The following is a 27,279-nucleotide window of genomic DNA, read 5'->3' as shown; positions in this document are numbered from 1 at the left end:
AATGATACCAAGTACGCCATGATCATGGTTTTCGATGTCGTTGGTTGGGTGGTTGTGTTGCTATCTACACACTTAGGAGATTTTGGATCATTTTCCACAATGGTTGTGGACCTTGTTGAAGAAGAAGAACCCTTGCGAGTGCCGGAAGACATTGTATGTAAAATAGGAGATGAGAATCAATTTTGTTGAACCTGTTCACTTCGGAAATGCTGCTACAGAAACGTCTTCCATAACTCTGAAAATTTTTGTCTTTACATCAATGCGTATAGGACTTCGTGCTCTTCGATTGAGGCTATAGATCACCCAAATCGGAGTTCGGATGAAGAAGTTATGATCAAAAGAGTGGACTGCTGTCTACTAGGTCAAAAAACTGCTGCGTTTTTTAGAGAGAGAGAGAGAGAGAGAGAGAGAGAGAGAGAGAGAGAGAGAGAGATTTTAACGTCGTAGGAACATTCCAAAGAGATCTCAAAGATCTATCCAACAAGTCTTGGACTAAAGGCATGATTCTCAAGAGAGAACTAGGGTAACCAATCTACAAGTGTGATTCAAAGGGTGTTCAAGTCTCCTCTCCTTATTCTTATTCACACGCATGCACACACTAGAGAGAGAGAGAGAGAGAGAGAGAGAGAGAGAGAGAGAGAGAGACCTTCATGTAAGGGAGAACAAGGATATTGTAGTAGTCTTGGCTAAACCCAAGGTCTACCTTGAAACAGTTAGCACTCACACTTGGATGTGAGTGCATCAAGAAGGGTTAGCATCGGCAATAGGAGTCCATTTGAAAAAAAAAATTGAAACTTTATTGAAATTGTATGGAGAAAAAAGGGATTGTGACTGGGTTTCTAAATACTTAATGAATGCACCTCATGTGCACACAATTTCTTGATAGCCCCCGAATGCTTAAAGACAATGGGTGTGTGCATATATTTCCTACTCGCACCAATCCCAACCCTCGTTACCTCAAATCATTTCCATATCCTTTTAGATGCCTTGTAATTGTGAAATTTGGAGAGTAAAAATTACCCAGCAATACTATGTGATTGAACTTGGATACTCACGATGAGATCAAGTCCTACTACGCTAGCTGACTCCACCCCCATTGCATCCTTGATGACTACACGAGCCCTTTACTAATAAAAAACATTGCATTTGGTTGCCATTCCCAACTCCCCCCTTGGTCACGTTGTGTGGGACCCTGGGAGGGGCTAGTGTCAAGGTCTTGACACATCCTCTCACCTTGAGCCTACCATCTACCATCACATCCTCTCACCTTGAACCTACCATCTACCATCTACCACCTTTTTGTTTCCTTTCTTTTCCTTTTTGATCGCCAAGGATTTCCTCCAGTTTCCCCTGTTAAACCCCTTGTGTAAAGTTTGACCCACTTACTAGAAACAAATGTGCTTTCCACAAGAAGCAGTTCATGGGTGTGTGACAAATGTGTGACTACTGTGTAATGGAATTTTCCTATTAACTTGAGAGTAGCGGAAATTAGAGAGAGTAGTCTTGTGAAATGACTTTGTGAGCATAGTGGGTAAACATAATTGATGGTAACAACATAAACATAGCATTAGTTAACTCCACATGAAAAAATACTTTTGCAAGAGAGAGAATTTAGAGAACATGACAATAGTTGAGGATCGGATGTATGTGGAGCCGGTCCCCCCTCCAATAGGCATTTGTATTATGATTTCTCCCATCAAGAGAGACTTGTTACAATATACAATCTTTGTGCTCCTTGTGACCTAGGTGATGCAATGAAGATGGAAATCTTCATGCATCACGAGCATAACATAAACTTTTTGCAAAGCTTCAACTATCCCAAGCCTGAATCCCAAGACCTCAAACACCTTCCAAGGTGGAGAGAGCTAGCAGGGAATGAGGGTAGGGAAGAGGAAGAAGAAACATTTCATAGAAGAAAGAACTAGTTCCTCACTTATCATCACTCTTCTTGCTAGCATACATAATAGCATAGTAATGAAGATGGAGAAGATGTCAAGCTTAAGCATTGAAGCATGGCTCTTGGTTGGATTTGCATTCCATAGCCAAGAGTGTTGGTGTAGGCTCTCAACTTCTCTACTTTCTTGGAGAAGGAGAGGGAGCTCTTGCACTTTACACTTCACACAATGAGAGAGAGAGAGAGAGAGAGAGAGAGAGAGAGAGAGAGAGTGTGTGTGTGTGTTTGTGAGTGTGTGATAGAGTATACCCCTCAAGAGGGCCCCCTACTTGCTTTGGTCTACCCCCCCTTGTAGCTCATGCTTGAAGCTCATTGGACCACTCCATGCCTATCCAATTATAAGCAGGATCCATACCAAGCAACAAAGGTAGCCTTGGAACAAGTGTCCCCCTTTCCCCTTTGAGAGGGATGACTTGATAAATGTAAAAACAATTAATTAAATCTTCTAGACTATCATTGGACCCCTTGGGTGGCCAACCAATAGGCTTCAAGCACACCATGAGGGCAACATGAGGAGGAACTTGACAAGTGTCCCTCTTGCTTTCTTTGCCCCAAGCTTGCCTTGAGTGAATGTGTGTGTGTTCTCTCTCATCCCCCCTCATGTAGGGCTCACCCCCTCCTTGTAGGGATTGATGATTGAATTTTTGACACCTCAAGCCCCTCAACCTTGGGCCTGGTTCCCACCACAAGCTTGGCCCTTAATCCCCTCAAGCTTGGCCCGGGTTCCCACCTCAAGTACAACCCTAGCATGACAAGCACTGCAAGAATCTCAATCATCAAGCACCTCAAGCACCTCAGTCACATCAGGCACCTCAAGCACCTCAGTCATCAAGCACCTCAAGCACCTTAAGCTTTGGCCGGGCTCCCACATCAAGATCAGCCCTAGCTTACCTAAGGTCAAAGGACTTTCACACTAACTATTGGAGGTCTTCAATGAAGCTAACCCTAAGGTCTTAGGCTACATTGGATAGCCTTGCTCTTTGATAGACCATCTCTCATTTGGGTCCCTTTACCATTGGCCCCATATTGAGATAGATCTACAAGCACATGTCTATATCTTAACCCTTGTTCCCATTTATTCTCCCACATTAAATGATTATTTTAATATGAGAAAATCATTTGAGCTGGTTAGATATTAGATTTTATGACATTACCTCTCTCTTGAAATCATAGTCATCCTCGACTATGAGGTAGAAGAGATAAAACCTTAGTCATTAGTTGATCTTACTTAGCGAGTAGAGGATCCCTTTTTACCCTATGATATCTTTGCAAGATGGATGACCAATCCATTTGGTGCTTGGGAGACATAGTTGCCGCAAGCATGTCTACTCTTTAGTCCATTTCATTCTCCCAAAGTAGAGTGACAAATTCTACTTGGTGTTTGGGAGACGTCATCATCACAAACATGATTCTAAGCATGCATACTATTTAACTTTGTGCACAATTAAAAAGAGAACTAGTCGTATAAGACAAAAACATGGGTTATTTTAAAGAATTTATACATTTGCTTACTCTAATGTAGCATTGTAAGCATTGACAAGGTTCAGACTATCCTTAAGCTGTATTCCTTGCATCCATCTAGCATCTTCAAAAGGATAATTTTTCAACTTAATAAGATACCGTCCCAGATAATCTTACTATGTCGTAGTACTTTGTCTTCATGCCGAAGAATAGCTTCCGGTTGTAGCACCTCTTCTTGGTCTTCAACTTTTGGGAGACGTTGTCATCACAAACATGATTCTAAGCATGCATACTATTTAACTTTGTGCACAATTAAAAAGAGAACTAGTCTTATAAGACAAAAACATGGGTTATTTTAAAGAATTTATACATTTGCTTACTCTAATGTAGCATTGTAAGCATTGACAAGGTTCAGACTATCCTTAAGCTGTATTCCTTACATCCATCTAGCATCTTCAAAAGGGAAATTTTTCAACTTAATAAGATACCGTCGGATAATCTCACCATGTCGTAGTACCTTGTCTTCATGCCGAAGAATAGCTTCCGGTTGTAGCACCTCTTCTTGGTCTTCAACTTTGGGAGGGTCTTCAATAATTGGTTCAGTTGGTCGCTCTCCTTTGTAGGGCTTGAGTAGGCTCACATGAAAAGCATTGTGTATGATCCAATGATTGGGAAACTTGAGTTGGTAAGCCATCTCATTGATGGGCTTCAAGATTTGGAAAGGACCATAGTATCTTTTTTCTCGCATAGCATAATACTTTTGATGGCCCGAAGGATTTTTTCCCGTCGTTTGCCTTGATCAAGCCTTAGGAAACTTAAGTAAGACCCAATCATTTTATTTGAACATTAAGGACCTTCTGTGCTTGTCAGTAGCAGCTTTTTTCCTTTGTTGAGAGATGGATATAGCCTCCTTAATCTTTTGAAAAGATTCCTATAGATCACGGCTATACTCATCGGAAATGAAGATCTTCCCATGTACTTTGAGTAGGAAGGGACTTCTAGGTCTTCCCTCAATGATCTCAAAAGGTACTTTTCGCATAGAAGTATGTACAGTATTATTGTAGGCATACTCTACAAGAGGTAAGTACTTTTTCCATTGTGAGTGTTGATCTACTTCTGTAACATAAGTCTTGAGTAGATTGAGTATCCTAAGATTGGCTATCTCACTTTGGCCATCTGTTTGTGGGTGATAGGCTGAAGAGAAATTCAATCATGTTCCAAGATTTTCAAAAAGACCTTTCTAGAAACTTACTAGTCATTCTAGGATCTCTATCTGATACAATGGATGTTGGTAATCCATGGTGTTTGAAAATCTGTGATATGAACAGAGTTGCCATTTGGTGTGCGCTAATAGTCTTTTTGACAGGAATAAAGTGTGCTTGCTTGCTAAACCTATCGACTACTTTCCATATTCACATATTCCCATGGATAGACATGGGCAATCCAAAGATGAAATTGATGGATATACTCTCCCACCGTGAATTTGGGATAGGCAATGGCTGTAGTAATCCAAGTTTAGTTCCTCTATTGTACTTGGTCTTTTGGCTATTTCTACACATTTTGAAACATAGTGTTGTATGTCCACTTTCATGGTAGACCAATAGAAATTCCTCTCTACTCCTCAAAGAGTAGGTTGAATACCTCTATGTGCCACATAGGGAGGAGCATGGGATTCATACATAACTTTCTCACGAAGGGAATGGGTAACACATAGCCTATTACTGTGGAGATGATAACCATCCTTCAAGGTGAATGGTTCCTCTTTCTTCCCCAAAGCAAGGGCTGGCATTATGTCTCTAAAGTCAGGGTCAGTAGCATACTCATCTATCATAGAAGATAAATCATTGTGAATAGCTATAGACACCGCATTTACTTTTGTTCGTCGTCGTGAAAGTGCATTGGCCACTTGATTGTGGTTACCAACAACGTGAGCAATATGGAAATTAAATTGCGAAAGAAAATTTTCCCACCTCATTTGTTTATCAAAAAGCTTGGTTTGCACCATAAAATACGAGAGACTTTGGTGTTTGGTTCATAGAATAAATGGAGTCCCCAATAAGTAGTGCTTCCATGTGTCTAGGGCATGTAGAATAGCTAAAAGAGTTTTCTCATAAATGCCCAAGACTTGTTCATCGGTATTGAACCTTTGGTTCTCATATGCTATGGCATGCCCTTCTTGAAACAAGACTGCTCCAAGGCATTCACCACAAGCATCACATTGGACCTCAAATGGCTTTGAAAGATCCGAAAGTATGAGGACTGGTTGGGAGACAAGATTTTCTTTGAGCTTATCAAAAGCATTTTTCTCCTTAGTAGTCCATACATACCTAACGTTCTTCTTAGTTAAGTCATGTAGTGGTCCTGCTATTTGAGAGAATTTTGCTATGAAGCGTGTATAGTATGCGCAAATACCAATAAAGCTTCTTAGCTCATGTAGATTCCTTGGATTAGGCCATGCTTTTATTACCTCTAACTTCGATGGATCAATACGAAGATCATCTTGATAGATAATATGACCTAGGTATTGAATCTCTTGAAGGAAAATTTTGGTTTTCTTTTGGTTGGGAAAAAGCTTGTTCTCCCTCAATGCTTGAAAAATCACTTGAAGATGTTTCTTATGTTCCTCCAAAGACTTGGAGTAGATGATGATATCATCAAAGAACACTCTAGTGAATTTGCGATAAGGTCTAAAAAATTTCTCCATTAAAAAATTGAACGTAGCTGGAGAACAAAAGGGAGAGGAACTAGGCCTCACCATCCCTTTGTCTACTGATTCCTATACTTGCCTCATGATCTCCTCTTGTTGAGCTTGAGAGGCTCGATAAGGAGGCTTGTTAGGCGGTGAGCTTTCTGGAAGGAGCTCAATGCGATGGTCATCATCCCCTCGTTTTGGAGGTAAGTCCATAGGGATATCATCAATGAACAAATCTTGATTCCTATTATTTACATTTGATGAAACATTAGGATCTTTTAGAGAATCTTTGACAAAAATCATATACGCAAAAATTGAGCTCTTCATTGATTTATCAAAAGCAGGAGGATTTACAAGTGGAATAGTGCGACCACGCTCACTAGCATCTATATACATGTTCTTTTCCCTGTTCATATTGGCAGCCATGCCATCAAACCATGGCGCCCCTAGGACAACATCCTCATGTTGGAGAGGAGAGATGAAAAAGTCTTCTTTGTTGACATAGCTTTGGACATGAAGCCTCAACTGCCCAATCAAGGGAGTAACGCAGACTTGTTGTCCCTTGAAAGTTGTGTCAGCCATTACAATATCTCCCATGTCGAAAGCTTGAATGCCCAACTTGGTGGCCGACTTTGTTGATATGAAGTTGTGAGTAGAGCCACGGTCAAACAAGATAAAGGCATCTCACTCTCTTACCTTTCCCCAATCATAGGAAAGTGATGATCCTTTGCAATGAAAATCCTCTTTTGGAGCTTCGATGGTGGAAGCCCTAGGAGTCTCATTGCGAGCATCCTTCTTGGGGCAAGAACGGTAGCCATGTCCTTGCTGCCCACACTTGAAACACTTATGGTCCTTGCAAAAAGCCTCAAGCTCTTCAAAAGAGAGTTTTTTTTTGCCTTTATAAACTCCCTTCTCTTGGGACCAAATGTTGGTGTTGTTGTTGGAAGTGCCTTGGGAGGAATTTTGAGCATTGGGTTTCCCCTTTGCATCATTTTTGTCTTTGGTTTCCATGGACTTGACATTCCGTCTAGCCCCTTGATGGAAATTGATGTGTGAAGCAACCATGGTGTGGATTACTTTGTTGATAGTACCAGGCTGTTGAGAGTTGATGTATTTGGACATCTCTTCAGGTAATCCCGCACAAAAATGTTGCTTTTGCTAGGCAAAGTCTATCTTTTGAAAGACAGTAGCCTTCAGATGTAAATCCCAAAACTTGTGTACATACTTGGATAGATTCATGAGAGAGAAGCTTCAAGCTGCACCATCGCTTGCAAGGAATTGCTTCATGATCTAAATATTTCAATGGGATTTCATCTTTATGGTAGGAAACAACTTTCATTGGAATCTTAGATTTGTCGACCTGGCTTGTGGCGTATGACCCTTATAACCATTTAAACGATGGATAGAGGACTTCCCCTCTTCTGTTGCTCGTATCTCTACTTTGTGGAAACAGAGTAGGGTGTCGTCAATGGAAAAGGTGAATAAAGAAAGGCCATCTATCAAGTCGTACCAATCTTCTCGGGGTTGGGGACCTCACAATTGGTATCAGAGCCTAGGTTAAAGAGATTAAATTGACTACTTTAAGATTCCTCATGTGTATGGTTTTCTATACCCATTACTGGACTCGTAGAGATATTACGTTATGCCGATTGATGTGTACCATAGTTATGGTTGAAACCTCTATTATGTTTGCTCGTGGAGAGATGTTTTGTAGACTCCTATATGACATTTTGATGACTTTAAGATTAGAAGATTGAGTTGTTTTCTACAAAGAAATTGTTTGACTGGTTAAGTCATATAAGTGAGTTTTTTTGTGTGGATCTAATGAGCCATGACTGGTTAAGTCATGTGATTGAATGACCCATGACTGGTTAAGTCATGTGATTGAGATAATCATGACTGGTTAAGTCATATGACTAAGTTTTGATGGATTGGTTAAGGCAAGATTGGTTGGATCATGTGATTGATTTTTAATGAATCAAATAAGTGAAGATTGATGAATCACTTATTTTTAATGATTGATTTTTAATGAATCACTTATTTAATGAATCAAATAAGTGAAGATTGATTAAGTTATACAATTCAGCTTTCAGTGGACTGGATAAGTCTAAGTTTGGAAATCACCCTTTTTTGACATAATGATGGTCGCTAGTATTTAGAGTAGGAGTATCCTCACTTTCCCTCGCAATGAGGACATCTCGAATCCCTAAGTTGGGGAGATTGTAATGTACCCAATATTTATCCATATAAGTCATTTCTGTTATTTTGCAAAGTAATTGAGATTCTCAATTTTGTGAGTAATCATGAGTTTATCAGAGCAATCGGATTGAAAATCGGGTTTAGAATCTTTTTATTTATGATCTTTCTTTATATGGAACAATAGGGTTATGTAGGAACCTAATCTATGTGTGCACAGAAAGCTTAGAGATAGTATTTTTAGGAAAGAAAGAGAGGTGAGTCAAAATTAGGATACTTCTATCTTTCTCTCTCTCAAGGTAGAATTAATTGTTTGATAAGCTTTTCCCTCTCCTATTTTTGAAACCCTTTCAATATTCTTAGCACCCCCTAGGGCCTATATAAAGGACCCTTCTCCTCTCACTTTGAACACACACATCTACAGAAGCGGAAGCTCTCTTGCAACGATGCACCGGAGGAAGCCTCTCTCCCTAAACCTCTCACCTTCAAGCCATCTCCATCTCTAAGTCTTATTCTACCATCGTCGTGTTGCCCTTGGAACTCTTCACTCGTCTTCTCTCTTTCCCTCTTCTCTACATCAATACGATGGGCCCGGAGCGTGTTACTCAAAGCTCAAAGGACGCTCATGTCGCTCCACCTCCAAGGAAGGTGCAAAAGAAGATATCATCTACTCCAAACGTTGTTGAAGCGGATGCATTTGTCGCAGAAGATGTCGAAGCCATACAACCTCAAAACACGGGAGGTAATCGAACATGTCGCTAATCCGGTAAGACAAATTTATAATATTGCATTGCTATTCATGTTTGACCTAGGAAGCTAAGCACAGGGAACCTCTTAAACCGTCCAAAGAAACAAGATTCTATCATAAGAAACAAACATATGTTTTTATAGATTAGTGAAAGAACTGTTTGATAAATTATCACTGTTTGTTAAAGTATTATTGCTTAACAAATTGTTATTGTTTGATAAGTGAATTTTGATTGATATTAAGAATTGTTTGACCATGTTTGAAGAATCATTAACAGAAAAGAATTGCTGAAAGAATATCTTTTGATCCTCGCAGGTAGCGAGATGATTCCGCGGGTAGCGGAGATTAAGCTGAGGTTATCGGCTTTCTTTTGTTCCTCACTGTTAGCGGGATGCCTCACGGGAAGCGGGATGCCTTGTGGATAGCGGGATGCCTGACGATTAGCAAGATGTCTCACGGTTCACAGGATGCCTCGCGGATAGCGGGATGCTTGGAGGGGTTAGCAAGATGCCTCGCGATGAGAGGGATGCCTCGCGGTTAGCGAGATGGGAAGGTTGTGCAATTCGTGGTTAGCGAATAAATCCTTTGCAAAGGCTCTGTTGGTTAGACAGAGAAAGTCCGCGGGTAGCGGCGGCGACTCATGAGAAATTGTAAAAGTTATTTTTGTTGGAATAATAGGACTGTCTTCATTAGGCCTTGTTTAAATTGTTTTAGTATTGTTTGAAGAGATGTATAAAAGAACCTGCGTTTGAATTAATTAAGGAACACTGTTTGCATATGTAAAACAGTCTGGTAGTAATTAGGAAACAAGTCAAAAAGTGTGAGTGTGGGGTGGAAAGTGGGGGTTGGCTCAGGTTGCTAGTCAAGGATGGGTGGTCTCGATTAGTCGAGAAACTCTCCACTCTCTCTTATTAAGAAGTGAAATTAGAGACTCATTGTGCCAAGAGTTCAAATGGCCCAAATCTACGTGATACAAGATTACTTTTTAGTTTAGACTAAGTCTCATATCATATTTATGGCTCATGGATGGCGGTCGTGCCTCTTAAACATGGGAAAAAGGTATTGTTTATGGATTCTAAATATGTCAATGGGATTTTATCTTTATGTTAGGAAACAACTCTCATTGGAATCTTAGATTTGTCGACCTTGCTTGTAGCGTATGACCCTTATAACCATGTAAACGATGGATAGAGGACTTCCTCTCTTCTGTTGCTCGTATCTCTACTTTGTGGATTTTATCTTTATGTTAGGAAACAACTCTCATTGGAATCTTAGATTTGTCGACCTTGCTTGTGGCGTATGACCCTTATAACCATGTAAACGATGGATAGAGGACTTCCTCTCTTCTGTTGCTCGTATCTCTACTTTGTGGAAACAGAGTAGGGTGTCGTCAACGGAAAAGGAGAATAAAGGAAGGCCATCTATCAAGTCGCCCCAATCTTTGTTAGGAAATAAGACGTAGCTAAATAGATAATTGAGTAGATTACTTAATGGAGAGAGACAGATTTATATTCACGAGATTATAGAGTAGAGAGAGAGAGAGAGAGTACACACGATATACGTGGTTCACCCAATGTGGGCTACGTCCACTGGAAAACAGCCACTCAATGGCTTTAGTACTTCAAAACAAGAAGTAGTTTACAAAGGGATTATACCCTTAATGGAGCTCCCGCCTTGCTTCACTCTCACCACCTCACACTCACCTTGTTGCATCAACTTCACACTATGAAATGTGTGTAGAAATGGCCTCCTTTTATAGGCCAAAAGGGCTGCCCTCTCTTATGAGAGACAGCCATGTGTAGCCGCCCTTGTGCAAATAAGTCCAAATCGGACCTTCCAATCCGCCCATGTGTGGCCGCCCTTGAGAAGACAAGTCGGCTTTTGAATTCGGCCACCAGCCACCGGCCATTGACTTCCGACCACCGGCCATCGGCCGTTGACTACCTGCCACCGGCCAACAAACCGGTTGTTTTCCGACCACTTTCCGGCCTCCGTCCGGCCATAATATTCCGGCGAAAAAAAAAAAGTCTCAGGGGCCTCCGCCCCGGAGGCCTTTAAAGTTGCCCCTGATTCTTGTCCGTGAAAATTTTGGTTTCCGGTGAGTGATTTTCCTTCACGCACGATGGCTTCTCCTCATAATGGGGACCTTAAAAATGTGCGCTTTTACCACAGAAAATTACAAGGGTAAATCAGGCTCCATACTTAACAATCTTCTCGGGGTTGGGGAACTCACAATTGGTATCAGAGCCTAGGTTAAAGAGATTAAATTGACTACTTTAAGCTTCCTCATGTGTGTCATAAAATCTAATATCTAACTAACCCAAATGATTTTCTCATATTAAATTGATCACTTAATGTGGGAGAATAAACGAGAACAAGTGTTAAGATATAGGTATGTGCTTTTAGATCTATCTCAACACGGGGCCAATGTAAAGGGGCCCAAAAGGGAGATGGTCTATCAAAGAGCAAGGCTAACCAATGGAGCATAAGACCTTAGGGTTAGCTTCATTGAAGACCTCCAATAAATGTGTGTAAAAGTCCTTTTGACCTTAAGCAAGCTAGGGCTGAGCTTGAGGTGGGAACCCGGCCCAAGCTCGAGGTGCTTGTCCTGCTTGAGGTGCTTGTCATGCTTGAGGTGTTTTTCATGCTTGAGGTGCTTGATTAAGATGCTTGAGGTGCTTGACTGGCTCCATGCTTGAGGTGCTTGACTTGCTGCATGATTAAGGTACTTGAGGTGCCTTGAGAAGCTTGCCTGAGATGCTTGTGGGAACACCCCCTAGTTCAAGTGCTTTGTCATGCTTGATGAGTAAGGTGCTTGATCACCTAAAGTCAAAATCATTCCTACAAGAGGGGGGGCGAGCCCTTTTCCTAGGAGCTAGAGAGAGAACACCCACTCACACACACAAGGGAAGCCCTAACTTGAAGAGGCAGCAAGGACACATGTCAGGCCCCTACCCATGTTACCTTCATGTGTTGCTTGAAGCCTATTGGCTAAGCTTCAAAGGGATCCAATGGTAAATTACATGAATTATCTAATTGTTTTAGCATTTATCAAGTCCTCTCTCTCAAAGGGGAAAGGGGGACACTTGTCCCAAGGCTACCCATGTTGCTTGTAATGGCTCCTGCTTGTGATTGGCTAGGCCTGGAGGGGTCCAATGAGCTTCAGGCATGAGCTACAAGGGGGGGTCGACCCAAGCAAGCTAGGGGGGTGCCTAGGGGGTATACTCACCCACACACACTCACAATCACTATCATTGTGTGCTATGCAAAGTGCAAGAGCTCCCTCTCCAAGCAAGTAGAGGTTGAGAGCCTACACCAACACTCTTGGCTATGGAGTGCAAACCCAACCAAGAGCCATGCTTCAATGCTTAAGCTTGCCATCTCCTTCTTCTTCATTACTATGCTATTATGTATGCTAGCAGCAAGAGTATGATAAGTGAGGAACTAATTCTTTCTCCTACGAAATGTTTCTTCTTCCTCTTCCCTACCCTCATTCCCTGCTAGCTCTCTCCACCTTCGAAGGTGTTTGAGGTCTTGGGACTGAGGCTTGGGATAGTTAAAGCTTTCTTCAAGTTTATGTTATGTTTGTGGTGCATGGAGCCTTCCATCTTCATGGCATCACCTAGGTCACAAGGAACACAAAGACTGTATTGTAACAATTCTCTCTTTATGGGAGAAATCATAATACAAATGCCTATTGGAGGGGGGACCGGCTCCACATAAATCCGGTCCTCAATTGTTGTCATGTTCTCTAAACTCTCTCTCTTGCAAAAGTATTGTCTATGCCAAGTTAACTAATTGCTATGATTATGTTGCTATCTTCAATTATGTCTACCCGCTATGCTCACAAAATCATTTCTTGAAAGTACTCTCATTAAATTCCGTTATTCTCAAATTGAATAGGCAAATTCCATTACATTGGTATCAGAGCATTTGGTTTCTCTTTTCTTGCTTAAGAAAAGAGGTCCTTAAGTAGCCTATAAATGGTTGATGTTGTTAATTATAATAGAGTAAGTGGAACTGGGATCTAATACCGGTTTTGTTAAGCCCACTATGTGGGGGATGGTGCACACCTCGGGAGCTTTGGACTTAATAATGGAGTCTTTTGAGACTTGCCTACGGCTTTACCATTATTGAGCCATAAGAAGTCCGAAAGGAGCTAGCCCTTGGCAACTCTGCTATGTTAGACATACTCCTCTACTCTCTATAATTAACCACTTTGAGCCATGGGTGTAGATACTTAAGAGCCGATTTTCAAAGGCTAAGAGGAGTGGCAACTAAGGTTTTGAATTGCCAAAGCATACACTAAGTACATACATAAAATTTTGTTATCATGGCTGACAATAATCAAGAGAGTAGAATGAACATTGATAGCTTTGATTTTGCACATGAAGGTGCTAATGATGATGCTCCCATGTTTGTGAATTATCTTGTGACTAGGTTGCAACAAGCTATGGGCAACCCTACCTTGCAAGCCGAAGTTACTGATCAACAACTTCGTGCTTATGGAATTTCCCTTCCTCTCCAAGAGGAGAGAGAGCTTAGGAGGCCTCTTGAAGAGACCCCCAAAAGAAGACTCTCTCCCATTCGAGAGGAAGAATCCAAAGAGAAAGAAAGCAATGAAAGTCTAAGTTCTTCTGAAGATGTGGCTCCACGAAGAAGGCGGTCTAGACGATCGCCTACTCCTCCCAAGAGGAAAAGAGCAACCCATAGTCCTTCTCCTCATCACTCTCAAAGGCAAGAGAGGAAACAAAGGAAGAAAAGGGCTAGGAAGAGGTCACCCTCTTCTCCTTCTTCTTCACCTTCCTTCTCTTCCGATGAAAGTTATGGCTATTCTCCTAGAGAATACAAGAGGGGAGGACATCGCAAATCATTTCCTGCATGGCGAAGGTCACAAAAGCTAAAGAAGTTCAAGGAGGGAGGAAAGAGTATCTCTTTTCTCACCTACGATGGCACCTTTGGTGCTACCGACAAAGTGTTGGCCTTCATCCAGCAATTTGATGCGGCCTTTGGGGACGAGGGCTTCACAGAGTCCTCCAAGCTACGCCATGTAGCTATGCACTTCCAAAAATCAGCTCGTCAATGGTGGGCTAGCCTTCGTGGCAATGGAGAAGCCCCAAAGACATGGAAAACTCTACGAGTTTCCATCATGAAGCAATTTCTTCCAAGCGATACTAAAGATAAAGTTCTTACCAAATGGCACGGCTTGAAGCTCCTCTCTCATGAGTCTATCAACAAGTATGTAGATAAGTTTTGGGATTTACATCTCAAAGCTACTTTCTTTCAAAAGATAGACTTTGCCGAGCAAAGACAACAATTCTGTGCGGGATTACCTGAAGAGATGGCCGAATATATCAACTCTCAACGGCCCGGTACTATTACCGAAGTAATCCACCACACCATGGTTGCTTCACGCATCAATTTCCATCAAGGGGCTAGACGTAATGTCAAGCCCATGGAAAACAAAGATAAAAATGATGCAAAGGGGAAATCCAATGCTCAAAATAATTCCCAAGGCACTTCCAACAACAACAACAACAATCGGTCCAAGGAGAAGGGAGTTTACAAAGGTAAAAACAAACTCTCTCCTGAAGAGCTTGAAGCTTTTCGCAAGGACCATAAGTGTTTCAAGTGTGGGGAGCAAGGACATGGCTATCGTTCTTGCCCCAAGAAGAATACTCGCAATGAGACTCCTAGGGCTTCCACCATCGAAGCTCCAAAAGAGGATGTTCATTGCAAAGGATCATCACTCTCCTATGCTTGGGGAAAGGTAAGAGAGCATGATGCCTTCATCTTGTTTGATCCTGGCTCTACTCTCAACTTCATATCAATAGAGTTGGCCACCAAGTTGGGCATTCAAGCTTTTGAGATGGGAGATATAGTAACAGCTGATGCAGCTTTCAAGGGACAACAAGCCTCCGTTACTCCCTTGATTGGGAAGTTGAGGCTTCATGTCCAAAGCTATGTCGACAAAGAAGACTTCTTCATCTCTCCCCTCCAACATCAGGATGTTATCCTAGGGGCACCATGGTTTGATCGCATGGCTGCCAACATGAAGTTCCCTGAACGGAGAATTTACTTCACCTACAGGGGAAAGAACATGTATATAGATGCTAGTGAGCGTGGTCACACTATTCCACTTGTAAATCCTCTTTCTTTTGATAAATCAATGAAGAGCTCAGTTTCTGCGTACATGATTTATGTCAAAGAGTCTCTAAAAGCTAATAATGTTTCATCAAATGAAAATGATAGGAATCAAGAAGAGTTAGACTTGTCTACTTTTCTAAAAGGATTCCAAGATGTGTTCATCGATGATATCCCTATGGACCTACCTCCAAAACGAGGGGATGATGACCATCGTATTGAGCTCCTTCTAGGAAGCTCACCGCCTAACAAACCTCCTTATCGAGTCTCACAAGCTCAACAAGAGGAGATCATGAGGCAAGTACAAGAGCTGGTAGACAAAGGGATGGTGAGGCCTAGTTCCTCTCCCTTTTGTTCTCCAGTCCTTTTAGTGCAAAAGAAAGATGGTACATACCGTATGTGTGTGGACTATCGAGCACTAAACCATATCACTATCAAAAACAGATTTCCCGTACCTCGGGTAGAAGATCTGTTTGATAAGCTACAAGGCTCTACCTACTTCAGTAGGATTGACCTTAAGAGTGGCTATCATCAAATAAGGATAGTGGATGAGGATATCTTAAAGACCGCGTTTCGCACAACATTTGGTCTTTATGAATATCTAGTCATGCCTTTTGGCTTGACTAATGCACCAGCTACGTTCAATCGTTTGATGGAGAAAATTTTTAGACCATATTAAAAATTCACTGGAGTGTTCTTCGATGATATCATCATCTACTCCAAGTCTTTGGAGGAACATAAGCAACATCTCCAAGTGATTTTTCAAGCCTTGAGGGAGAACAAACTTTTTCTCAACCAAAAGAAAAGTGAATTCTTCCTTCAAGAGATTCAATATCTAGGCCATATTATCTCTCACGATGGTATTCGTATGGATCCATCAAAGTTAGAGGTAATAAAATCATGGCCTAACCCAAGGAATCTACATGAGCTAAGAATCTTTATTGGTATGTGTGCATACTATAGACGCTTCATAGCAAAATTCTCTCAAGTAGCAGGACCACTACACGACTTAACCAAGAAGAACGTTAAGTTTGTATGGTCTGCTAAGGAGCAAAATGCTTTTCAAAAACTCAAAGAGAAGCTTAATTCCCAACCAGTCCTCGTGCTTCCGGATCTCTCAAAGCCATTTGAGGTCCAATGTGATGCTTGTGGTGATTGCCTTGGAGCAGTTTTGCTTCAAGAAGGGCATGCCATAGCATATGAGAGCCGAAGGCTCAATGGTGATGAACGAGTCTTGGGCATTTATGAGAAAGAGCTTTTAGCTATTCTACATGCCCTAGACACATAGAAGCACTACCTATTGGGGACTCCATTTATCCTACAAACCGACCACCAAAGTCTCAAGTATTTCATGATGCAAACCAAGCTTTCCGACAAACAAATGAGGTGGGCAAATTTTCTTTCGCAATTTAATTTCCATATTGCTCACATAGCTGGTAAGCACAATCAAGTTGCCGATGCACTTTCACGACGACCAAAAGTTAATGCGGTGTCTATAGCTACTCACAATGATCTATCCTCTATGATAGATGAGTATGCTACTGACCCTGACTTTAGAGACATAATGTCAGCCCTTGCTTTGGGGAAGAAAGAGGAACCATTCACCTTGCAGGATGGTTATCTTCTCCACGGCAATAGGCTATGTGTTACCCATTCCCTTCGTGAGAAGGTTATGTATGAATCCCATGCTCCTCCATATGCAGGGCATAGAGGTATTCAACCTACTCTCCGAGGAGTAGAGACGTATTTCTATTGGCCTACCATGAAAGTGGACATACAAGAGTATGTTTCAAAATGTGTAGTATGCCAAAAGACCAAGTATGATAGAGGGAAGCAACCTGGATTACTCCAGCCATTGCCTATTCCAAATTCACCATGGGAGAGTATATCCATGGATTTCATCTTTGGATTACCCAAGTCTATCCATGGGAATACAGGAATATGGACAATAGTCGACAGGTTTAGCAAGCAAGCGCATTTTATTCCTGTCAAAAAGACTATTAAGGCACATCAAATGGCAACTCTCTTCATATCTCAGATTTTCAAACACCATGGATTACCCACATCCATCGTGTCAGATAGAGATCCTAGAATGACCAGTAATTTCTGGAAAGGTCTCTTTGAAAATCTAGGAACAAGATTGAATTTCTCTTCGGCCTATCACCCACAAACGGATGGCCAAAGTGAGATAGCCAATCTTACGATACTCGATCTACTCAAGACTTATGTTACCGAAGTAGATCAACGCTCACAATGGGAAAAGTATTTACTGCTAGTAGAGTATGCCTACAATAATACTGTACATACTTCTACGGACAAAGCACCTTTCGAGATCATAGAAGGAAGACCTAAAAGTCCCTTGCTACTGAAAGTACATGGGAAGATCTTCGCCGCCGATGAGTATAGCCGTGACCTACAAGAATCTTTTCAAAAGATTAGGGAGGCTATAGCCATCTCTCAACAAAGGCAAAAAGCTGCTGCTGATAAGCACAGAAGAGCCTTAATGTTCAAAGAAAATGATTGGGTCTTACTCAAGTTTCCTAAGGCTCGATTAAGGCAAACGACGGGCAAAAATCCTACGGGCCATCAAAAGTATTATGCTAAACTAGCAAAAAGATACTATGGTCCTTTCCAAATCTTGAAGCCTATCAATGAGACGGCTTATCAACTCAAGTTGCCCAACCATTGGCTTATACACAATGCCTTTCATGTAAGCTTACTTAAGCCCTACAAAGGAGAGCCACCAATTGAACCAATTATTGAAGACCCTCCCGAAGTTGAAGACCAAGAAGAGGTGCTACAACCCGAAGCTATCCTTCGGCATGAAGACAAGGTACTACGACATGGTAAGATTATCCGACGGTATCTTATTAAGTTCAAAAATTATCCTTTTGAAGATGCTAAATGGATGCAAGGAGTACAACTTAAGGATAGTATGAACCTTGTCAATGCTTACAATGCTACATTAGAGTAAGCAAATGTACAAATTTCTTTTAAATAACTCATGTTTTTGTCTTATATGACTAGTCCTCTTTTTAATTGTGCACAAATTTAACTAGTATGCATGCTTAGAATCATGTTTGTGATGACGACGTCTCTCAAACACCAAGTAGAATTTGTCACTCTACTTTGGGAGAATGAAATGGACTAAAGAGCACACATGCTTGCGACAGCTATGTCTCCCAAGCACCAAATGGATTAGTCATCCATCTTGGAAAGATGTCGTAGGGTAAAAAGGGATCCTTTACCCGCTAAGTACGATTGACTAATGACTAAGACTTTATCTCTTCTACCTCATAGTCGAGGACGACTATGATTTCAAGAGAGAGGTAATGTCATAAAATCTAATATCTAACTAACCCAAATGATTTTCTCATATTAAATTGATCACTTAATGTGGGAGAATAAACGGGAACAAGTGTTAAGATATAGGTATGTGATTTTAGATCTATCTCAACACGGGGCCAATGTAAAGGGGCCCAAAAGGGAGATGGTCTATCAAAGAGCAAGGCTAACCAATGGAGCATAAGACCTTAGGGTTAGCTTCATTGAAGACCTCCAATAAATGTGTGTAAAAGTCCTTTTGACCTTAAGCAAGCTAGGGCTGAGCTTGAGGTGGGAACCCGGCCCAAGCTCGAGGTGCTTGTCCTGCTTGAGGTGCTTGTCATGCTTGAGGTGTTTTTCATGCTTGAGGTGCTTGATTAAGATGCTTGAGGTGCTTGACTGGCTCCATGCTTGAGGTGCTTGACTTGCTGCATGATTAAGGTACTTGAGGTGCCTTGAGAAGCTTGCCTGAGATGCTTGTGGGAACACCCCCTAGTTCAAGTGCTTTGTCATGCTTGATGAGTAAGGTGCTTGATCACCTAAAGTCAAAATCATTCCTACAAGAGGGGGGGCGAGCCCTTTTCCTAGGAGCTAGAGAGAGAACACCCACTCACACACACAAGGGAAGCCCTAACTTGAAGAGGCAGCAAGGACACATGTCAGGCCCCTACCCATGTTACCTTCATGTGTTGCTTGAAGCCTATTGGCTAAGCTTCAAAGGGATCCAATGGTAAATTACATGAATTATCTAATTGTTTTAGCATTTATCAAGTCCTCTCTCTCAAAGGGGAAAGGGGGACACTTGTCCCAAGGCTACCCATGTTGCTTGTAATGGCTCCTGCTTGTGATTGGCTAGGCCTGGAGGGGTCCAATGAGCTTCAGGCATGAGCTACAAGGGGGGGTCGACCCAAGCAAGCTAGGGGGGTGCCTAGGGGGTATACTCACCCACACACACTCACAATCACTATCATTGTGTGCTATGCAAAGTGCAAGAGCTCCCTCTCCAAGCAAGTAGAGGTTGAGAGCCTACACCAACACTCTTGGCTATGGAGTGCAAACCCAACCAAGAGCCATGCTTCAATGCTTAAGCTTGCCATCTCCTTCTTCTTCATTACTATGCTATTATGTATGCTAGCAGCAAGAGTATGATAAGTGAGGAACTAATTCTTTCTCCTACGAAATGTTTCTTCTTCCTCTTCCCTACCCTCATTCCCTGCTAGCTCTCTCCACCTTCGAAGGTGTTTGAGGTCTTGGGACTGAGGCTTGGGATAGTTAAAGCTTTCTTCAAGTTTATGTTATGTTTGTGGTGCATGGAGCCTTCCATCTTCATGGCATCACCTAGGTCACAAGGAACACAAAGACTGTATTGTAACAAGTCTCTCTTTATGGGAGAAATCATAATACAAATGCCTATTGGAGGGGGGACCGGCTCCACATAAATCCGGTCCTCAATTGTTGTCATGTTCTCTAAACTCTCTCTCTTGCAAAAGTATTGTCTATGCCAAGTTAACTAATTGCTATGATTATGTTGCTATCTTCAATTATGTCTACTCGCTATGCTCACAAAATCATTTCTTGAAAGTACTCTCATTAAATTCCGCTATTCTCAAATTGAATAGGCAAATTCCATTACATGTGTATGGTTTTCTATACCCATTACTGGACATGCAGAGATAGTACGTTGATAAGTGGATTCTAATTGATATTAAGAATTGGTTGATCATGGCTGAAGAATCATTTAAAGAAAAGAACTGTTGAAAGAATCTTGATCCTCACGAGTAGCAAGATGATTCTGCGGGTAGCTGAGATTAAGCTGAGGTTATCGTCTTTCTTTTATTCCTCGCTGTTAGCGGGATTCCTCGTGGGTAGCGCGATGCCTAGCGGTTAGCAAGATGCCTGGTGGCGGTTAGCGGGATGCCTCGTGGGTAGCGGAATGCCTGGCGGTTAGCAAGGTGCCTCGCAGTTAGCGGGATGCCTCGCGGTTAGCAAGATGGGAAGGTTGAACAATTTACGGTTAGTGAATAAATCCTTTGCAAAGGCTTTGTTGGTTAGACAGAGAAAGTCCGCGGGTAGCGGCGACTCATGAGAAATTGGAAAAAAAAAATTTGTTGAATAATAGGGCTGTCTTCATTAGGCCTTGTTTGAATTGTTTTGGTATTGTTTGAAGGGATGTAGAAAAGAACCTCTGTTTGAAATTAATTAAGGAATACTGTTTGTATATGTAAAACAATGTGGTAGTTATTAAAAAACAAGTTAAAAAGTGTGAGTGTGGGGTGGAGAGTTGGGGTTGGCTAAGGTTGCCAGTCAAGGATGGGTGGTCTCGATTAGTCGATAAACTCTCCACTCCCTCTTATTAAGAGAAGTGAAACTAGAGACTCATTGTGCCAAGAGTCGAGATGGCCCAAATCTACATGACACAAGATTACTATTTAGTTTAGACTAAGTCAGCTCATATCATATTTATGGTTTATGGATGGCGGCCGGGCCTCTTAAACGTGGGAAAAAAGGCGTTGTTTATGGATTCTAAATATGTCAATGGGATTTCATCTTTATGTTAGGAAACAGCTTTCATTGGAATCTTAGATTTTTCAACCTGGCTTGTGACGTATGACCCTTATAACCATGTAAACGATGGATAGAGGACTTCCTCTCTTCTGTTGCTCGTATCTCTACTTTGTGGAAACAGAGTAGAGTGTCGTCAAAATGAAAAAGGAGAATCAAGGAAGGCCATCTATCAAGTCATCCCAATCTTCTCAGGGTTGGGGACCTCACAGCCTCCCTTCTAACAAGCTTGGAGTAGATAATGAGCTTTCCATGAAAGCTCGAGAAGGAGATAGTCTTGTTTACTTCACACATGAGCTTGTGTGAATGTGTGTGTGATAATGCCTTGCAAAAATCAGCCCTCTTGCTAATTCCTCTTGATGGCCCATCATTGGCTCATGCCAGGCTTAGACAAGAGGAAATTAGAAGCATAATTGCTAGCCTTGTGACATGTGTCCCCCTTTCGCCTTTTATGGTAAGAGCTTTAGGTTTTTAGATAACTCAATTAATCTCTCATTGGACCTCTTAGTCTTCTAGCTAATAGGAATCAAGGAAGCCATTAGGCTGGTGAATGCTCATTGGACCCCTTGGGAGATTGTCCAATAGTCTTCTAGAGAGCTTAATTTCTCTTGGTTCTTTTATCAGGTATTTTTAAATGAATTAAAATAATTGTACTCTAGCCAAATTCTCATTGGTCCACCTCTATGGCCATCCAATAGATTTGAATGCACATTTCTCTTTTACAGATGACCCCCCTTTTGAATCCCTATTTTCCCTTGTTTGGATCCCTACTAAGACTGGTCTACCAGCCTAACCAATATTCTACCTTTTTCTCCCCTGGTACTTCCCCATATTAAATTTTCACTTTAACATGATAAAATCATTTAGGAGAATTAATTATTAGTTATTATGACAGTGTCTTTCCCACCACTATCACGTAGTGGGTGTGTGGTATCTCAACACATTGCCATGATGTCTCAATCTCTGACTCAGTGTCTGTATGCACCACTTGAGGTTGAGACCCTCTTTCCTACCCTTGTTGGTGTGGTAGTTGTTCCCTGTCACTTGAGGATGATGATTCCTGTTCTTCTTCTTGCCATCGTTCAACATGTTGCTTGACTCTTTGATGTGTGTCTGTTGTGCTTGTTGCTACTACTGCAATTCTTGCTCATGTGTCTATCATTCATGAGCCCGCGATGAATCCTCTCCTTGACTACCTTGCCTAGAGCTTGAGGAGTGCTAAGAACAACCAGGTGTTTCCATGCATTCTCTTGTGTTTCTTAGCCACGCTGACTTCCCACAAACTTGGAGAGTATTTTTGTTAGCAAGCGGATGCTCTTTGGCGGTTTGTTTGGTGTGTGCTATGGGGCATTAGGAAATTTCGGAGGTCATTTGGAGGGCCTTCTAAGAAAATGTATTTTTTGCACTCTCTCTCTAGAAAAAATGACAAATAAAAGAGCTGGGTCTTTCATAGTAAAACTTCAAAAAGTGTACTTTAAGTACATTCCTTACCCCTCTGAACATTCGTTCGTAGTGATTGAGGGATAATACTCTTTTTAGTTGTATTGAATGAACAACGTCAATACGGAGGGAATGAGGCTAACATGGAGGGACAAATCCGCAGCCGCTATTCACTTTCCATTAAACCTGCACATTTGGCTAATGGCGCACTCCTCAAATGGCACAAATGTTACCCACAAACGAGCCAAATATCACCTTCACATTGATTTGGACAATGAGTACCAACCATTGATTAAGCGCAGTAAAACAAACACACATATACCTCCCACCTCCATAGACACGCTCAGAGCTCAAGGAGCTAAACACATAGATATCTGGACGAGAGGCTCTCTCTACCCTAAGAATCCAATAACTAATGCGTCTCCACCGTTTGTCAATCCTACAAGCTTATTGACCTTTGCTGGTGATGGAGAAAACGGCCTTCTGGGTTATTGTAAATCACTTACAAGAGAAGCTGGAACTTACAAGAGCATTTTCCAATCTCAACAATGTGAGATTGTTCGCCTTTCACATTTACATTCTACAGATCAGGTTACCATTTTGCAACATAAAACAGAGGTACAAGAACTGAAAGAAAAGGTGCGAAGTTGTCAAATGAAGGACACCATCTTGGGTGGTCGTATCCGAAAGAAGAAATTGCGCAATCTTGAAACATTGCAGGTTGCATCAGGAGGTCTCAAGAAAAGAATCCGAGCATTAAGGTGATGCTTCTTGGTTGGCTACATTGTCTTAGTTAAGTAATCACTTTGTTTTTTCTTGTTATGCATTGTTTTCATGTGCCTAAATAGTGTTAGTGAAGCAAATTTTCTGTTATTTACTTATGCATTGTCTTCATGTAGAGACTCAATCTATCCTGACAAGGAAAACATTGACCCCAAAGCCAATATAGGAAAGAGATTGAAGCCACTTATAAGTAGAAGCCTGGCAGCAGATATAGTACATGACAAGAAGTTTAAGGTTCTACAAAGAAATGTAGTGGACCGCTTTATTTCAGAGAACTCAGTGCCTGCTAAAGAGATACAAGGCACACTTGATTCACTTGGTGTAAGCAAAAGAGGATATTCGGCTATCCAAAAGTCTGTCTCAACCATCTTTGCTAGGAAGGGTATAAAATCCAAACTTCTACCATCAGCCTCAAGTGTTTGGAAAGAGAGGCTTCAGCTTAACGAGGCACAGGGAGACTATCTTGGACAGCCCTTTCATATTAAAGCAACTTACAGTGGCCATGGAGCCAACACTGTGGCATATGATGAGTTCAACAATATTTTTATGGACCTGCGGATACTACAGAAGAGAATGGTGGAGTTTTACAACGTCACATTTGAAGAGTCACGTGGACTATTACATTTTGTGTTAAAACTGGATGAGTGTGAGCTTGTTAAAGAGAAAAAGCTAGAGCGTGTTACTATTACTTTAATGAATAGAGCCCTCTCAAAGTGTCCCAGTGATGATCCTTTATATTTTAGTGTTCAATCAGAATCTAACATATGGTGGCTTGGTGCGTTTGAGGTAAGCGATATTCTCAAGTAAGCTCAAATATTCAGATCTACTTAAGTCTCATTTATTTTGTGTTGCAGGTAAAGAAAGAAGATCATGAGATTCTATATTGGGTGTTCCATCGAACTAATATTCCGGAGCTGATTGATCGACAGACTAACCAGGGAGAGGTACTACGTCTAGATGGAAGGGGAGACTTTCAAGTTCAGTGGCATCTTGCAGGTGACCTTAAAACATTAAAGTGCATGTATAATTGTGGAATGGGTGCAATGGCAAAGTCACCGTGTTTGTTCTGCATGGAGCCTGCAAAGGTCATGAACCCAAAGTGGTGGAGAAAAGCTCCAACACGTCACATTGAGGATCCTGCTTTTCGACCAGTTTTGAAAATACCACTTGTGAATGTTCACATTTGTACAATGCATGCCCTTTGTAGAATTGTAGAGAAATTGGTCTACTTATACATCGGGTTTGCTTGGAAGATTAAGAACTCTGCAGAACGACAAGTAGCCTTGCAGTGCGTAGAAATGGTACTGTCGGATATGGGGCTTCATGGTGGCAATGTGAAAATCCAGCGGGATGAAAAGAGATCAACTGCTGAGAAGGATGTCCCATGCAAACCATCCATCGGTGGGGTGAAGGCACGGAGGTTTTTATCTAAGCCCCAAGGTACAAGAGATCCAAAGCTAACAAAACATGGAAAAATATATAACACATCTTATGTTAGCAAGGTAGAGTATCAGAGCTGGAAAAAGCTACATATTGCAGTCAAAGACCACGAACCAACTACTCGTAACGCGAAGGCTGAGGTTTGGCGATCAATAGACATCCTATTTTTGATGTGCGACAAAGATGACTGGTCACAAGGTGATATGAACAAGTTCAAGGAAAATCTCAACCTTCTGAAAAAATCATTCAAGACAGCATGGACAGACACCCAGATTACTCACTACATGGTATTATTGTGTATTTCATTCTCTCTTATGTGCAAATATGTGAGTGTAAAACATTCTAACTAATCTGTTTTCATATCCAGCACATCATCTTCAATCATTTGCCATATTTTATACAGAAGTATGGGAACCCGGCAATATGGAATACCCAAGGGATGGAAAAGTCTCATTACATGGCGAGAAATGCTTATTTCAGGCACACACGACATGGTGGCTCTCGAATCAAGGCTAACAGTTTGAGAGAACTATTTGAATGGTTCTATCGTAGAATCATTCATCGAATGCAGGCAAAAGAAGTCTTGGCAAATTCAGCAACAGCACAAGCAATCAGACATTTACAACAACAAAAATCTAAAAGATCAATGGCATACAACAACTCCGGAGCTCGTGAAAGTCAACGAAGGTGGAGAGAGACAATGGTGTATGTGAATCACAAGTGGAGAAATATACTCTGAGTGGATGGCATTGTAAAAAATTTATGTAATACATGATCTTATACAATTGCTACTTGAAGTGTATCAAGATTTTGCAGGTTCAATTTTGTTTTTTGGCACGTCACCCTTGTAACGAATCATGAGATGTTTGCCATACTCTAAAAGTTCATCTGGGTTTTGTCTACCAAGAGCTAGTGCCATTGCTGTGTACGTGTAGTAATACGCTGCCCGACCACCTGTATAGCCTGGGCAGTAACCAAAACAATCTCTAGCAAACACTTTGTCAACAAGAATGACTTTATCTGCACTTTTGGGCAGCACCGGTCCACCCAAGAAGCGTGATAGTGTCTTGAATGTGTAAGTTGCTATTGAACCCTCTTGTGACATGGAATTGTGAAAAACTACTATCGGTGACTCGCAGAGCTTTGAAAGGTACTGTGCTAGGGCCGCATCCCTTCCTCGATACTCTCTTGTCCGGCGCCGAAGGAAGTCATCCTTGTCAGCAATCCAAGACTGCACATACAATGTCAGAAATGACACAAACAGAGAGAGAGAGAGAGAGAGAGAGAGAGAGAGAGAGAGAGAGAGAGAGAGAGAGAGAGAGAGAGAGAGAGAGAGAGAGAGAGAGAGAGAGAGAGAGAGAGAGAGAGAGAGAGAGAGAGAGAGAGAGAGAGAGAGAGATACCATGAAGCTCTCATCCTGCAGAAAGAGGTTTTCTTGCCACAGGTCTACAGATGTAGTTGACCCCTGACCTGAATGGTTAAACCAATCCTCCACTTCTTTGTTACTTTTCGATGGTCTTAGGCTTTGTCTTATTGCTTGGAAGGTGGCTTCATCAGGTAGTGTCTCCTTGTATTTTTCAGCTTTCTCAAAGCATCTTCGAAGGCATTCCATTGGATTGCTGGATGTTTCCATTGCCTCATCATCACTACTATCCTCTGAAACAAATCCACTCCTCTCCTCTTGGACTCTGGAAATAATAGCCAGGGAGAAATCCTCCCTTAAATAAAACACACTTTGCACATCATGTAAGAAGATATAGGTCCTGTCTCCAATCCTGAACTCAGGCACAGCTGGCAACATCATCTGAGCATGCTTCTCAGTGAAGTTACTGACATCCAATGGAAGTTTGATTTCTGTGGTTTTCACGGAGAGCATCTTACTTCTTTGTACTTCAATTGCCTCAACCTCAAGGTCAACTGTGTCTTCAACCTCCTCGACTTCTTGCATATGAGTTGTCTCCTCGCATTCCTCTTCTGGTGCTGCATCCTGCTCCTCTAACACCTCATCAGGATTCTGCATGAGGAATCCAAACAGGCTGTTGAGGTAAATCATAAAGCCAAAGGCTTCCTGAATGAGTTTGCATTCTTTTTGGTGCAAAGGGCAGACTGAATGTCGGCAAGAGGGTGGTAACTCCCTATACTTCTTCACTCCCTGTCCCTTTCCACCACAGTCATTTAAATGCACAAGAGTCATAGTAGGCAGAACAACCCTTCCTACCTGCACCATCACCTCAAACTTATCTCTGTAGGACTGCAAGAAATTACTGTGCTGAGCTAATAGGTCTTCAATGTCAAACTTTGGATTAAACATAGAATGAATTAGATCATACTTGTCCCCAGCACCACAAGATGCTGCAAAATCAAACAGCCTCTCATCAGTTGCAGCTGGGTCTTCCAGAGAAGTTACATCCTCCTTTTCTTTACATTTTGTACTTTCTAGCACATCTGCATCATCGGAGAAGTCTATATTTCTCTTTCTGGTATTTTTCTTGAGATGTACCTTACAGGGCACCACACCCTTGTCGGGTGAGGAAT

Source organism: Adiantum capillus-veneris, chromosome 3 (assembly GCF_014529385.1).
Source record: "Adiantum capillus-veneris isolate H3 chromosome 3, ASM1452938v2, whole genome shotgun sequence".
NCBI classification, from domain to species: Eukaryota; Viridiplantae; Streptophyta; class Polypodiopsida; order Polypodiales; family Pteridaceae; genus Adiantum; species Adiantum capillus-veneris.
This window is presented reverse-complemented; position numbering follows the sequence as displayed.